General features: G+C 37.7%; 1 protein-coding gene across 1 annotated transcript in view; it reads left to right on the forward strand.

The window, feature by feature from the left end:
- FAM83F (family with sequence similarity 83 member F) overlaps positions 1-12,500 on the forward strand; it is an 818,594-nt gene that overhangs the window by 760,343 nt on the left and 45,751 nt on the right. The window lies entirely within an intron of this gene.

Below are 12,500 nucleotides of genomic sequence, written 5' to 3' on the forward strand. Positions count from 1 at the left end.
TTAAGGTAGCAAAATTCTGATTGGTTGATGGAATCAGCCAATCAGATTCAAGTTCAATCCGATTGGCTGATTGGATCAGCCAATCGGATTGAACTTGAATCTGATTGGCTGATTCCATCAGCCAATCAGAATTCTCCTACCTTAATTCCGATTGGCTGATAGAATCCTATCATTCGTCGGGAAGTCGTCGGCCAGGATGGATGTTCCGCGTCGGCGGGATGAAGATGGATCCGGAAGAAAGAAGATTGAAGATTCCGCTTGATTGAAGACTTCAGCCAGATGATGGACCTCTTCAGCCCCCGCTTGGATCAAGACTTCAGCCGGATGATGGACCTCTTCAGCCGGATGATGGACCTCTTCCGCCCCCGCTTGGATCAAGACTTTAGCCGGATGATCGACCTCTTCAGCTGGATGATGGACCTCTTCAGCCCCCACTTGGGCTTGGATGAAGACTTCGGAGTCTCTTCTGGACGGATCGGTGATACCCGGCGTGGTGAAGATAAGGTAGGGAGATCTTCAGGGGCTTAGTGTTAGGTTTATTTAAGGGGGGTTTGGGTTAGATTAGGGGTATGTGGGTGGTGGGTTGGGGTATTGTATGGTTTTTTTTTTTACAGGCAAAAGAGCAGAATTCTTTGGGGCATGCCCCGCAAAAGGCCCTTTTAACGGCTGGTAAGGTAAAAGAGCTTATGAATTTTTATTTTAGAATAGGGTAGGGCATTTTTTATTTTGGGGGGCTTTGTTATTTTATTAGGGGGCTTAGAGTAGGTGTAATTAGCTTAAAATTGTTGTAATTTTTATAATGTTTGTAAATTATTTTTTTATTTTTTGTACTTTAGTTAATTTATTTAATTGAATTTATTTGTAGGTATTTGTATGTAATTAATTTATTGATAGTGTAGTGTTAGGTTTAATTGTAGATAATTGTAGGTATTTTATTTAATTAATTTATTGATAGTGTAGTGTTAGGTTTAATTGTAACTTAGGTTAGGATTTATTTTACAGGTAATTTTGTAATTATTTTAACTAGGTAACTATTAAATAGTTATGAACTATTTAATAGCTATTGTACCTGGTTAAAATAAATACAAAGTTACCTGTAAAATAAATATTAATCCTAAAATAGCTACAATATAATTATAATTTATATTGTAGCTATATTAGGGTTTATTTTACAGGTAAGTATTTAGCTTTAAATAGGAATAATTTATTTAATAAGAGTTAATTTATTTCGTTAGATTTAAATTATATTTAACTTAGGGGGGTGTTAGGGTTAGGGATAGACTTAGCTTTAGGGGTTAATAAATTTATTAGAGTAGCGGTGAGGTCCGGTCGGCACATTAGGGGTTAATACTTGAAGTTAGGTGTCGGCGATGTTAGGGAGGGCAGATTAGGGGTTAATTCTATTTATTATAGGGTTTTTGAGGCGGGAGTGAGGCGGATTAGGGGTTAATAAATGTAGGTAGGTGGAGGCGGTGTTAGGGGCAGCAGATTAGGGGTTCATAGGGATAACGTAGGTGGCGGCGATGTGCGGTTGGCAGATTAGGGGTTAAAAAAATTTAATAGAGTGGCGGCGATGTGGGGGGACCTCGGTTTAGGGGTACATAGGTAGTTTATGGGTGTTAGTGTACTTTAGAGCACAGGAGTTAAGAGCTTTATAAACCGGCGTTAGCCCAGAAAGCTCTTAACTCCTGACTTTTTTCTGCGGCTGGAGTTTTGTCGTTAGATTTCTAACGCTCACTTCAGCCAAGACTCTAAATACCGGAGTTAGAAAGATCCCATTGAAAAGATAGGATACGCAAATGGCGTAGGGGGATCTGCGGTATGGAAAAGTCGCGGCTGGAAAGTGAGCGTTAGACCCTTTCCTGACTGACTCTAAATACCAGCGGTAGCCCAAAACCGTTTCAGAATAACAACCTTTTTTTCCAGTCATTAGACTGCTACTGAAAAGCATTGAGAAGCAGTGCATTTATTAAAGTAGCCAGTAGGTGGAGCTGTCCTCTTGTGTTGCAGCAAAACCAAGCAAGCTGAAATTAATCAGTTTAACCAGTCCTGAGCTATCGAGCAGATTTCAAAGGAACAAGATCTTCCTGTCTATAAATCAGTCCAGATTGGAATGCATAGAAAGAACTGTTTGCAGAAAAATGCAAGTGAAGTCTGTGTTGTGTGATTATTTTAATAGTTTTATAATGCTGTTTAGCAAATGTTTTTGTTCATTTAACTTAGTTTAATTATATATTCTGTGTTGTGTGATTATTTTATTAGGTTTATAATGCTGTTTAGCATTTAAAATCTTCATTTCAAAGCTTTAAAAATAATGTATTAGATGTTACTTATGACGATTTTGAGAGGGGCCTGGAACCTATCTCCCTCACCTCCCATTGACTTATATTGACCATTATAAACTGGGTTTTAAATTACAACGGTTTCAATTTACAACCATTCCTTCTGGAACCTAACCCCGGCGTAAACTGAGGGCTACCTGTGTATATATATATATATATACTCCTGAATCTACTACTCTTTATATATTATATTTTTGAATCTACTACCCTTTATATATATATATATATATATATATATATACTCCTGAATCTACTACCCTTTATATATAGAGTGGCGGCGATGTGGGGGGACCTCGGTTTAGGGGTACATAGGTAGTTTATGGGTGTTAGTGTACTTTAGAGCACATAAGAGCTCTATGAACCGGCGTTAGCCCAGAAAGCTCTTAACTCCTGACTTTTTTCTGCGGCTGGAGTTTTGTCGTTAGATTTCTAACGTTCACTTCAGCCAAGACTCTAAATACCGGAGTTAGAAAGATCCCATTGAAAAGATAGGATACGCAATTGGCGTAGGGGGATCTGCGGTATGGAAAAGTCGCGGCTGGAAAGTGAGCGTTAGACCCTTTCCTGACTGACTCTAAATACCAGCGGTAGCCCAAAACCAGCGTTAGGAGCCTCTAACGCTGGTTTTGACGGCTAACGCCAAACTCTAAATCTAGCCGTATATCTCTAGACATAATGATTTATTAGCTCACTGTCTTGTGCTCAGCACGCTCACTACATCTCTAGACATAATGATTTATTAGCTCACTGTCATGTGCTCAGCATGCTCACTACATCTCTAGCACCTCTAGACATAATGATTTATTAGCTCACTGTCATGTGCTCAGCACGCTCACTACATCTCTACATCTCTAGACATAATGATTTATTAGCTCACTGTCATGTGCTCAGCATGCTCACTACATCTCTAGCACCTCTAGACATAATGATTTATTAGCTCACTATCATGTGCTCAGCACGCTCACTACATCTCTAACATCTCTAGACATAATGATTTATTAGCTCACTGTCTTGTGCTCAGCATGCTCACTACATCTCTAACATCTCTAGACATAATGATTTATTAGCTCACTGTCTTGTGCTCAGCACGCTCACTACATCTCTAGCACCTCTAGACATAATGATTTATTAGCTCACTGTCTTGTGCTCAGCATGCTCACTACATCTCTAACATCTCTAGACATAATGATTTATTAGCTCACTGTCATGTGCTCAGCACGCTCACTACATCTCTAACCTCTCTAGACATAATGATTTATTAGCTCACTGTCATGTGCTCAGCATGCTCACTACATCTCTAACATCTCTAGACATAATGATTTATTAGCTCACTGTCTTGTGCTCAGCACGCTCACTACATCTCTAGCACCTCTAGACATAATGATTTATTAGCTCACTGTCTTGTGCTCAGCACGCTCACTACATCTCTAACATCTCTAGACATGATTTATTAGCTCACTGTCATGTGCTCAGCACGCTCACTACATCTCTAACCTCTCTAGACATAATGATTTATTAGCTCACTGTCATGTGCTCAGCATGCTCACTACATCTCTAACCTCTCTAGACATAATGATTTATTAGCTCACTGTCATGTGCTCAGCATGCTCACTACATCTCTAACATCTCTAGACATAATGATTTATTAGCTCACTGTCTTGTGCTCAGCACGCTCACTACATCTCTAGCATCTCTAGACATAATGATTTATTAGCTCACTGTCTTGTGCTCAGCACGCTCACTACATCTCTAGCACCTCTAGACATAATGATTTATTAGCTCACTGTCTTGTGCTCAGCATGCTCACTACATCTCTAGCATCTCTAGACATAATGATTTATTAGCTCACTGTCTTGTGCTCAGCACGCTCACTACATCTCTAGCATCTCTAGACATAATGATTTATTAGCTCACTGCCTTGTGCTCAGCATGCTCACTACATCTCTAACCTCTCTAGACATAATTATATATTAGCTCACTGTCATGTGCTCAGCATGCTCACTACATCTCTAACATCTCTAGACATAATGATTTATTAGCTCACTGTCATGTGCTCAGCATGCTCACTACATCTCTAACCTCTCTAGACATAATTATATATTAGCTCACTGTCATGTGCTCAGCACGCTCACTACATCTCTAGCATCTCTAGACATAATGATTTATTAGCTCACTGTCTTGTGCTCAGCACGCTCACTACATCTCTAACATCTCTAGACATAATGATTTATTAGCTCACTGTCATGTGCTCAGCACGCTCACTACATCTCTAGCATCTCTAGACATAATGATTTATTAGCTCACTGTCTTGTGCTCAGCATGCTCACTACATCTCTAGCATCTCTAGACATAATGATTTATTAGCTCACTGTCTTGTGCTCAGCACGCTCACTACATCTCTAGCATCTCTAGACATAATGATTTATTAGCTCACTGTCATGTGCTCAGCACGCTCACTACATCTCTAGCATCTCTAGACATAATGATTTATTAGCTCACTGTCATGTGCTCAGCACGCTCACTACATCTCTAGCACCTCTAGACATAATGATTTATTAGCTCACTGTCATGTGCTCAGCATGCTCACTACATCTCTAGCACCTCTAGACATAATGATTTATTAGCTCACTGTCTTGTGCTCAGCATGCTCACTACATCTCTAGCACCTCTAGACATAATGATTTATTAGCTCACTGTCTTGTGCTCAGCACGCTCACTACATCTCTAGCATCTCTAGACATAATGATTTATTAGCTCACTGTCTTGTGCTCAGCACGCTCACTACATCTCTAACATCTCTAGACATAATGATTTATTAGCTCACTGTCTTGTGCTCAGCACGCTCACTACATCTCTAACATCTCTAGACATAATGATTTATTAGCTCACTGTCTTGTGCTCAGCATGCTCACTACATCTCTAACATCTCTAGACATAATGATTTATTAGCTCACTGTCTTGTGCTCAGCACGCTCACTACATCTCTAGCATCTCTAGACATAATGATTTATTAGCTCACTGTCATGTGCTCAGCATGCTCACTACATCTCTAACATCTCTAGACATAATGATTTATTAGCTCACTGTCTTGTGCTCAGCACGCTCACTACATCTCTAACATCTCTAGACATAATGATTTATTAGCTCACTGTCTTGTGCTCAGCATGCTCACTACATCTCTAACATCTCTAGACATAATGATTTATTAGCTCACTGTCTTGTGCTCAGCATGCTCACTACATCTCTAGCATCTCTAGACATAATGATTTATTAGCTCACTGTCTTGTGCTCAGCATGCTCACTACATCTCTAGCACCTCTACGCATAATGATTTATTAGCTCACTGTCTTGTGCTCAGCACGCTCACTATATCTCTAGCATCTCTATATATACTCCTGAATCTACTACCCTTTTTATATATATATATATATATATATACACTCCTGAATCTACTACCCTTGATATATATATACTTCTGAATCTACTACCCTTTATATATATATATATATATATATATATATATATACTCCTGAATCTACTACCCTTTATATATATATATATATATATATATACTCCTGAATCTACTACCCTTCATATATATATATATATATACAGGTGGCCCTCGTTTTACAACGGTTCAATTTACACCGTTTCAGAATAACAACCTTTTTTTCCAGTCATTAGACTGCTACTGAAAAGCATTGAGAAGCAGTGCATTTATTAAAGTAGCCAGTAGGTGGAGCTGTCCTCTTGTGTTGCAGCAAAACCAAGCAAGCTGAAATTAATCAGTTTAACCAGTCCTGAGCTATCGAGCAGATTTCAAAGGAACAAGATCTTCCTGTCTATAAATCAGTCCAGATTGGAATGCATAGAAAGAACTGTTTGCAGAAAAATGCAAGTGAAGTCTGTGTTGTGTGATTATTTTAATAGTTTTATAATGCTGTTTAGCAAATGTTTTTGTTCATTTAACTTAGTTTAATTATATATTCTGTGTTGTGTGATTATTTTATTAGGTTTATAATGCTGTTTAGCATTTAAAATCTTCATTTCAAAGCTTTAAAAATAATGTATTAGATGTTACTTATGACGATTTTGAGAGGGGCCTGGAACCTATCTCCCTCACTTCCCATTGACTTATATTGACCATTATAAACTGGGTTTTAAATTACAACGGTTTCAATTTACAACCATTCCTTCTGGAACCTAACACCGGCGTAAACTGAGGGCTACCTGTGTATATATATATATATATACTCCTGAATCTACTACCCTTTATATATATATATATATATATATATACTCCTGAATCTACTACTCTTTATATATTATATTTTTGAATCTACTACCCTTTATATATATATATATATATATATATATATATATACTCCTGAATCTACTACCCTTTATATATATATATATATATATATATACTGCTGAATCTACTACCCTTTTTATATATATATATATATATATATATATATATATATATATATATATATATATATATATATATATATACACACACACTCCTGAATCTAATACCCTTTATATATATATTCCTGATTCCACTAGCTTTCAGCTTGAGATCATGACCCCTTGTTCTTGAATTTTGCATTTTATGTAAAACAGCCACAGCCTCAGTTTTACTAAGCCCTTTAACATACTTGAAAGTTGCTATCATATCACCTCTTTCCATTCTCTCCTCTAAGCAGGGTGAAAATATTTATAGCACTACAGCCCCTGCAAAGTGGTTAAACACAAAGTTAAACTCAGCTCCAGAGCAGCAAATGCACTACTGAGACCTTTCTAAACATATTTGATAAGCCAAAGACAAGAGGCATATTTGAGTAGCCATCAATCAGTAGCTAGCTCCCAGTAGTGCATTGCTGCTCCTGAGCCTACCTAGGTATGCTGTTCAACAAAGGATACCAAGAGAAAACTGATAGAAGAAAATGTAAAAAGTCTGATATATGAAAGTTTAATTCTTACTTTACTGTCCCTTTAATATAATCCTATATCACAACACCTCTGTATTCATCGGCTGGGGGGGCGTGTCCATGAATCAGTTTTTTGTGCACGTACAAACACATTTGTTTAAGCAAGCAGAATGAATGAATTAAAATAATGCGATTAATTTGTCCTTAGGGGAAAGATAATCATAATCCCTGACTATAATTATCGTCTCTTCCTAATAACGTATGGTGCAATGCTGAGACTTGCACTTTCCTTTAAATCCGCACCTCTCATGGGTGCGTCTCATTAAAGCACACACCAAAAGCATCTTCACTGGAGGATGGAACATGTCAGTCAACACCAGTGGTCCCAGCAGTGAAACAGTTAAAGGGACACTCAATCAAAATTAACCTTCCATTATTCAGATGCCATTTTAAACAACTTTCCAATTTACTTCCATTAGCAAAATGTGTACAGTCTTGTTATATTTAAACCTTTTGAGTCATCAGCTCATATAAAAATATGGTGGGAAAATATTTTTAATATTTTTAATATTTTTATTTTATTATTTTTTCACTCTCTTCATGTTGTGCGCAGCAGGTTAATACACAGATATATTGTTTCACTGGTTCATCTGGATTTTGGTACACCATTCCATGTTGCTTGTTTGACTTTTGGAACACTATTGACACATTATTGACTTTGAGACTTTGTTTTTCTTTCATTCAGTTGGATTTACACATATTTTTGGATTAACTCCCCAATATGGATCCTAATTGATCCTCCTCTCTCTCCTTTTTGTCTTTTTTTGTGTGTTTTTGATGTATTATTTAATGTATTGTTGATGCTTTTAACCCAGAAATTTTGATTGATCAATCGATTTTGCTGATACTTTTAATTCATTAGCTATTTGTCTAGTACATAGGTGTAATACTTGTATTTCAAATATCATAAACTTTTGTAATAAATTGTTCCATTATATTTATATCTATATTTATACTCATGTTTTTATATATTTTATATATTTTAATATATTTTTATATATCTATATCCATATCCGGATTCTCCACTGATTTAAAAGCCTCTTGCCTAATCAGGCGCTGTATACACCTCCACCTTTTATCTATTCTTCTTCCAGACCAGCTAGGAGGTCTCTGTATACTAGCTTGAGGTTACACCTTGGCGCTCGACCTAAATACATGTTCTTACTATTATGAGGTACAGATATACCTGCAAGACTCGTAATAGCAGCGGTAGTGAAAAAGCAGCGTTATGAGGCTTTTCACTCATAACGCAAAACTCGTAATCTAGCCGATTATGTTCTTAAGAATATGCCCATCAAAAAGGACTGAGTGTGCAAAAAGAGCTGCTCTCCTTGTTGTATCTCATTCTCTCTACACAAAGGCAGTACCTAGTACTTAGGTATATAAATGTTCATTCTGTGTTATGATTTAAATGAACAAAATCAGTTATTTTAATTGCAAAAATAAACCTCAAGAATTAATTTCCCATACATTTCATCCTGTGCAGCTGGTATAGGAAGTAATCGGGAACACAATAAGGGGAAAGCATTTTTACTGTACACTATCCCTTTAACATCCCTAGAATACAGAAAGATTTCACCATATTGACCTGTTCTCTCACACCCCTTGGTGATAAACTCTCTTTATGAAGTTAAACACATGAGATTTATTTCAGTTGTTGGTTTATGCCAAAAGGTCAAAAGTCATAAACAGTCTCACCATAGTGTCCACATAGTATGAGCTGCCCATAAAACAATTAAGGTTATACTTATTTCAGCATTTTCTTTTTTGCTCTTGTATGTTCCTTTAAGGAAACTGAGAGCTTTAGAAGGGATTCTTCCTACATAAGGGACTGAGCAGACAGGGAATATGTGACGGGGGGGGGGGGTTGGTAGCTGTCTCTGCTTTGTTTAGCACTGATGAGCTATGACTTGGGGAGAAAGCTTATCTAATGCAGGTCTCAAATGTGTTGCACACAACGTCTGCGTATAATAGACACTATAGAGAAGAATATGCACTGATACTAATCTAAAAATCCAGTATAAAACCTTTTAAAAACATACTTAGAAGCTCCCAGTTTAGCACTGCTGATTAGGTTAGGCTGGGACTCCCAGTGAAAGGGGCTGGGAAAGCAGGAACAGCAGACCCTCCCACCTCCCCTGCATATGAAAAGACTCATTACACAACAAGAAGTCTCTAGACATTAGTATGCATCTAAAACTTTGGGGCTTGGTTAGGAGTCTGATAATCAGCACAATGTTATTTAAAAATAAGCAAAACTATACTAAACACTCCCAGATGGGCTATATAAATGGATCATCTACAAAACATTTATGCAAAGAAAAATCTAGTGTACAATGTCCCTTTAATATGCACACACAACCCTCTGTAGTCTTGGACATGGATGGTTGCTTTTTTGCAGGTCAGTTTGCAATTACGTGACTGGTGAGACACTTGGCTCAAGCACCAATTCTACTGGAGCAAAACTTCAAACCAGGAACCTAAACAAACACAGAAAATTAGATATTATCTAGTACATAAGCTCTCTAAATGATGCGTTTAAATTAAATGATTAAAATATGCATCTAAGATTACAAGTCAATACCTATAACCCTAAAACACTACTGAAAAACACAAATCCTACAGCAAAGTCATGAGTGATCCCAAGAAGGGTAATTGTGAGGGGTATTCCCTCTATGATAGTCAATACAATAGCCAAATAGCTACAGTATGCATGAGATGGGGAAGCCTCTGTGTAAATACTAACAAGCTAAAGAGAGAAAAAAAATAAATTTACGCGTTTCACCCCACAAAGTGTTTTTTTTCCAAACCCAAATCAGCTGCACAAAAAAAAAAAATTTGTGTCAGCTTTTTAAATCTGGAATCAACCAATTAAAACTGTCATTAGTGCTTGCTTTGTTCTAATTGGTCCAAACATTAGTATGCCATCTCCACAAACCAATAAAGTATTGCACATTTACTTATATGTTCTCTCTCAGGCTTGTGTTAAAAAATGTCTGTAATTAGACAGATAAACTACCCTATGAACAAATACATTTTCCAATCCTATAACCATGTAATGGCCAATAGTGATACTGTTTAGCCAAAAAACCTTAGTGCTTGTAGAAATGAAGATGCCTCTAAATTTGAGACAAAGGGATAAATAAGAGAGTACAGTGACATTTTTTACTATGTATAATTAAATATTTTCCAGGGTTTTTTAATAATTGCTTTAATCTGGGTGATCATGATTAATCAGAATATGACATATGCTAAAGGAATACGTAAGTAGCTTTGGCATGAATCCACTTGTTCCTCTGAAATGAAACTAAAACCAAGGCTGTATATACAATTAACTTTGGTCATTTTATTATGCAAATACCCAGAAAGGAACCAGTTTTTCCTGATACTTACTGGAGTTTCCTGGGTCATCATAACATCAAATAAAAAAATAAAGATAGTGGTTGCTTATTAGCCTGATTTTTATCTCTTTATTCTGTAAAAAGTGTATTTATAACTTAGTATGTATGAACTTTATTATGTTCAATGTTCCATTTCTTTAAAAGCACAGTCTAGTTGAATTTTTTTATTGTTTAAAATGATAAATAATCCCTTTATTACCTATTCCTTAGTTTTTCATAATCAACACGGTTATATTAATATACTTTTTACCTAGTAATTACCTTGTATCTAAGCATCTGCAGACTGCCCCTTATCTCAGTTATATTAATAAACTTGTTACCTTGTAATTACCTTGTATCTAAGAATCTGCAGACTGCCCCCTTATCTCAGTTCTTTTCACAGACTTGCATCTTAGCCAACCAGTGCTGACTCATAAATACCTCCACGGCATGAGCACGTTATCTATATGGCACACGTGAACTAGCACTATCTAACTGTGAAAACTGTCCAAATGCACTGAGATAAGAGGCAGCCTTCAAGGGATTAGGAATTATCATATGAGCCTACCTACATTTAGTTTTCAACAAAGAATACCAAAAGAACAAAGCAAATTTGATGATAAAAGTAAATTGGAAAGTTGTTTAAAATTGCTGCCCTATCTGAATCATGATATTTTAATTTTGACTAGACTGTCCCTGTAAGAAGACTTTGAATTTATATTTATATACTCGCTAAACGTGGTTTCAAGGTTTAATGTATTTTCCTAATTATAGGTGGGACCTTTAAATAGCGACCCTATCTTTAGGTCTGTAGTCAGTCATTGAGGCCTATCTATCACCCTCCGAATGGAGCTTGAAGGGCCGTGTTTCTGGCGAGTCTTCAGACTCGCCAGAAACACAAGTTATCGAGCAGCGGTCTAAAGATCGCTGCTCCATAAACCTGTCCGCCTGCTCTGATGAGGCGGACAGGAATCGCCACAATACAACCCAATCTAGTACGATCAGGTTGATTGACACCTCCCTGCTGGCGGCCCATTGGCTGCGACTCTGCAGGGGGCGGCGTTGCACCAGCAGCTCTTGTGAGCTGCTGGTGCAATGCTGAATACGGAGAGCGTATTCCTCTCCGAATTCAGTGATGTCTGTCGGACCTGATCCACACTGTCGGATCAGGTCCGCCAGACATATGATAATTCGGCCTCATTACGTTGAAATGATGAAACACTCTTGACTCTGCCCATGTTGGCTTTGTGCTTCAAATGGTTTAAATTGTTAGAATAAAAGTTTATTTTTTTATCAGCAATGTGGGCACGTGCCAAGACGTTTTGTTTCCCCACTGGCTATGTGATGCCATTCTGCCAGCTTAGCATATGCAGAATAGTTCAGTTGAGCTTCAATACAATTAGCAGCAGACTAGCGGTGCACACATTCGCTTGGGCTAATTTCCTAGAACCTGGGGCAGCACAAAAACTAAATACAGCCAGGGTTGGACTGAGAAGTTGGGCAATAGGACCTGGACTAGGACCCTGCATGTAAGGGGGCCCCAAGAGGGGCTCCTGGTGTGCGGCTTTTGTTCACAGTCACAGTTGGTTAAATGAGCTAGCGCAGAGGTGGCAGCTGAGCTACTCTAGCGGTTGTGACTGTCAGGCAGCGGCAGACACATTTTAGTAAAGGACCACACACACAGGGAGTGACTACACAGCCCCCAGTTAGCGCAGCAGCAGCACTAGTGGTTGTGAGCTGGGGAGGGCAGCAGATGATCAGGCGCTAGCAGTAACTAAGCA

Source organism: Bombina bombina, chromosome 7 (assembly GCF_027579735.1).
Source record: "Bombina bombina isolate aBomBom1 chromosome 7, aBomBom1.pri, whole genome shotgun sequence".
Taxonomy (NCBI): domain Eukaryota; kingdom Metazoa; phylum Chordata; class Amphibia; order Anura; family Bombinatoridae; genus Bombina; species Bombina bombina.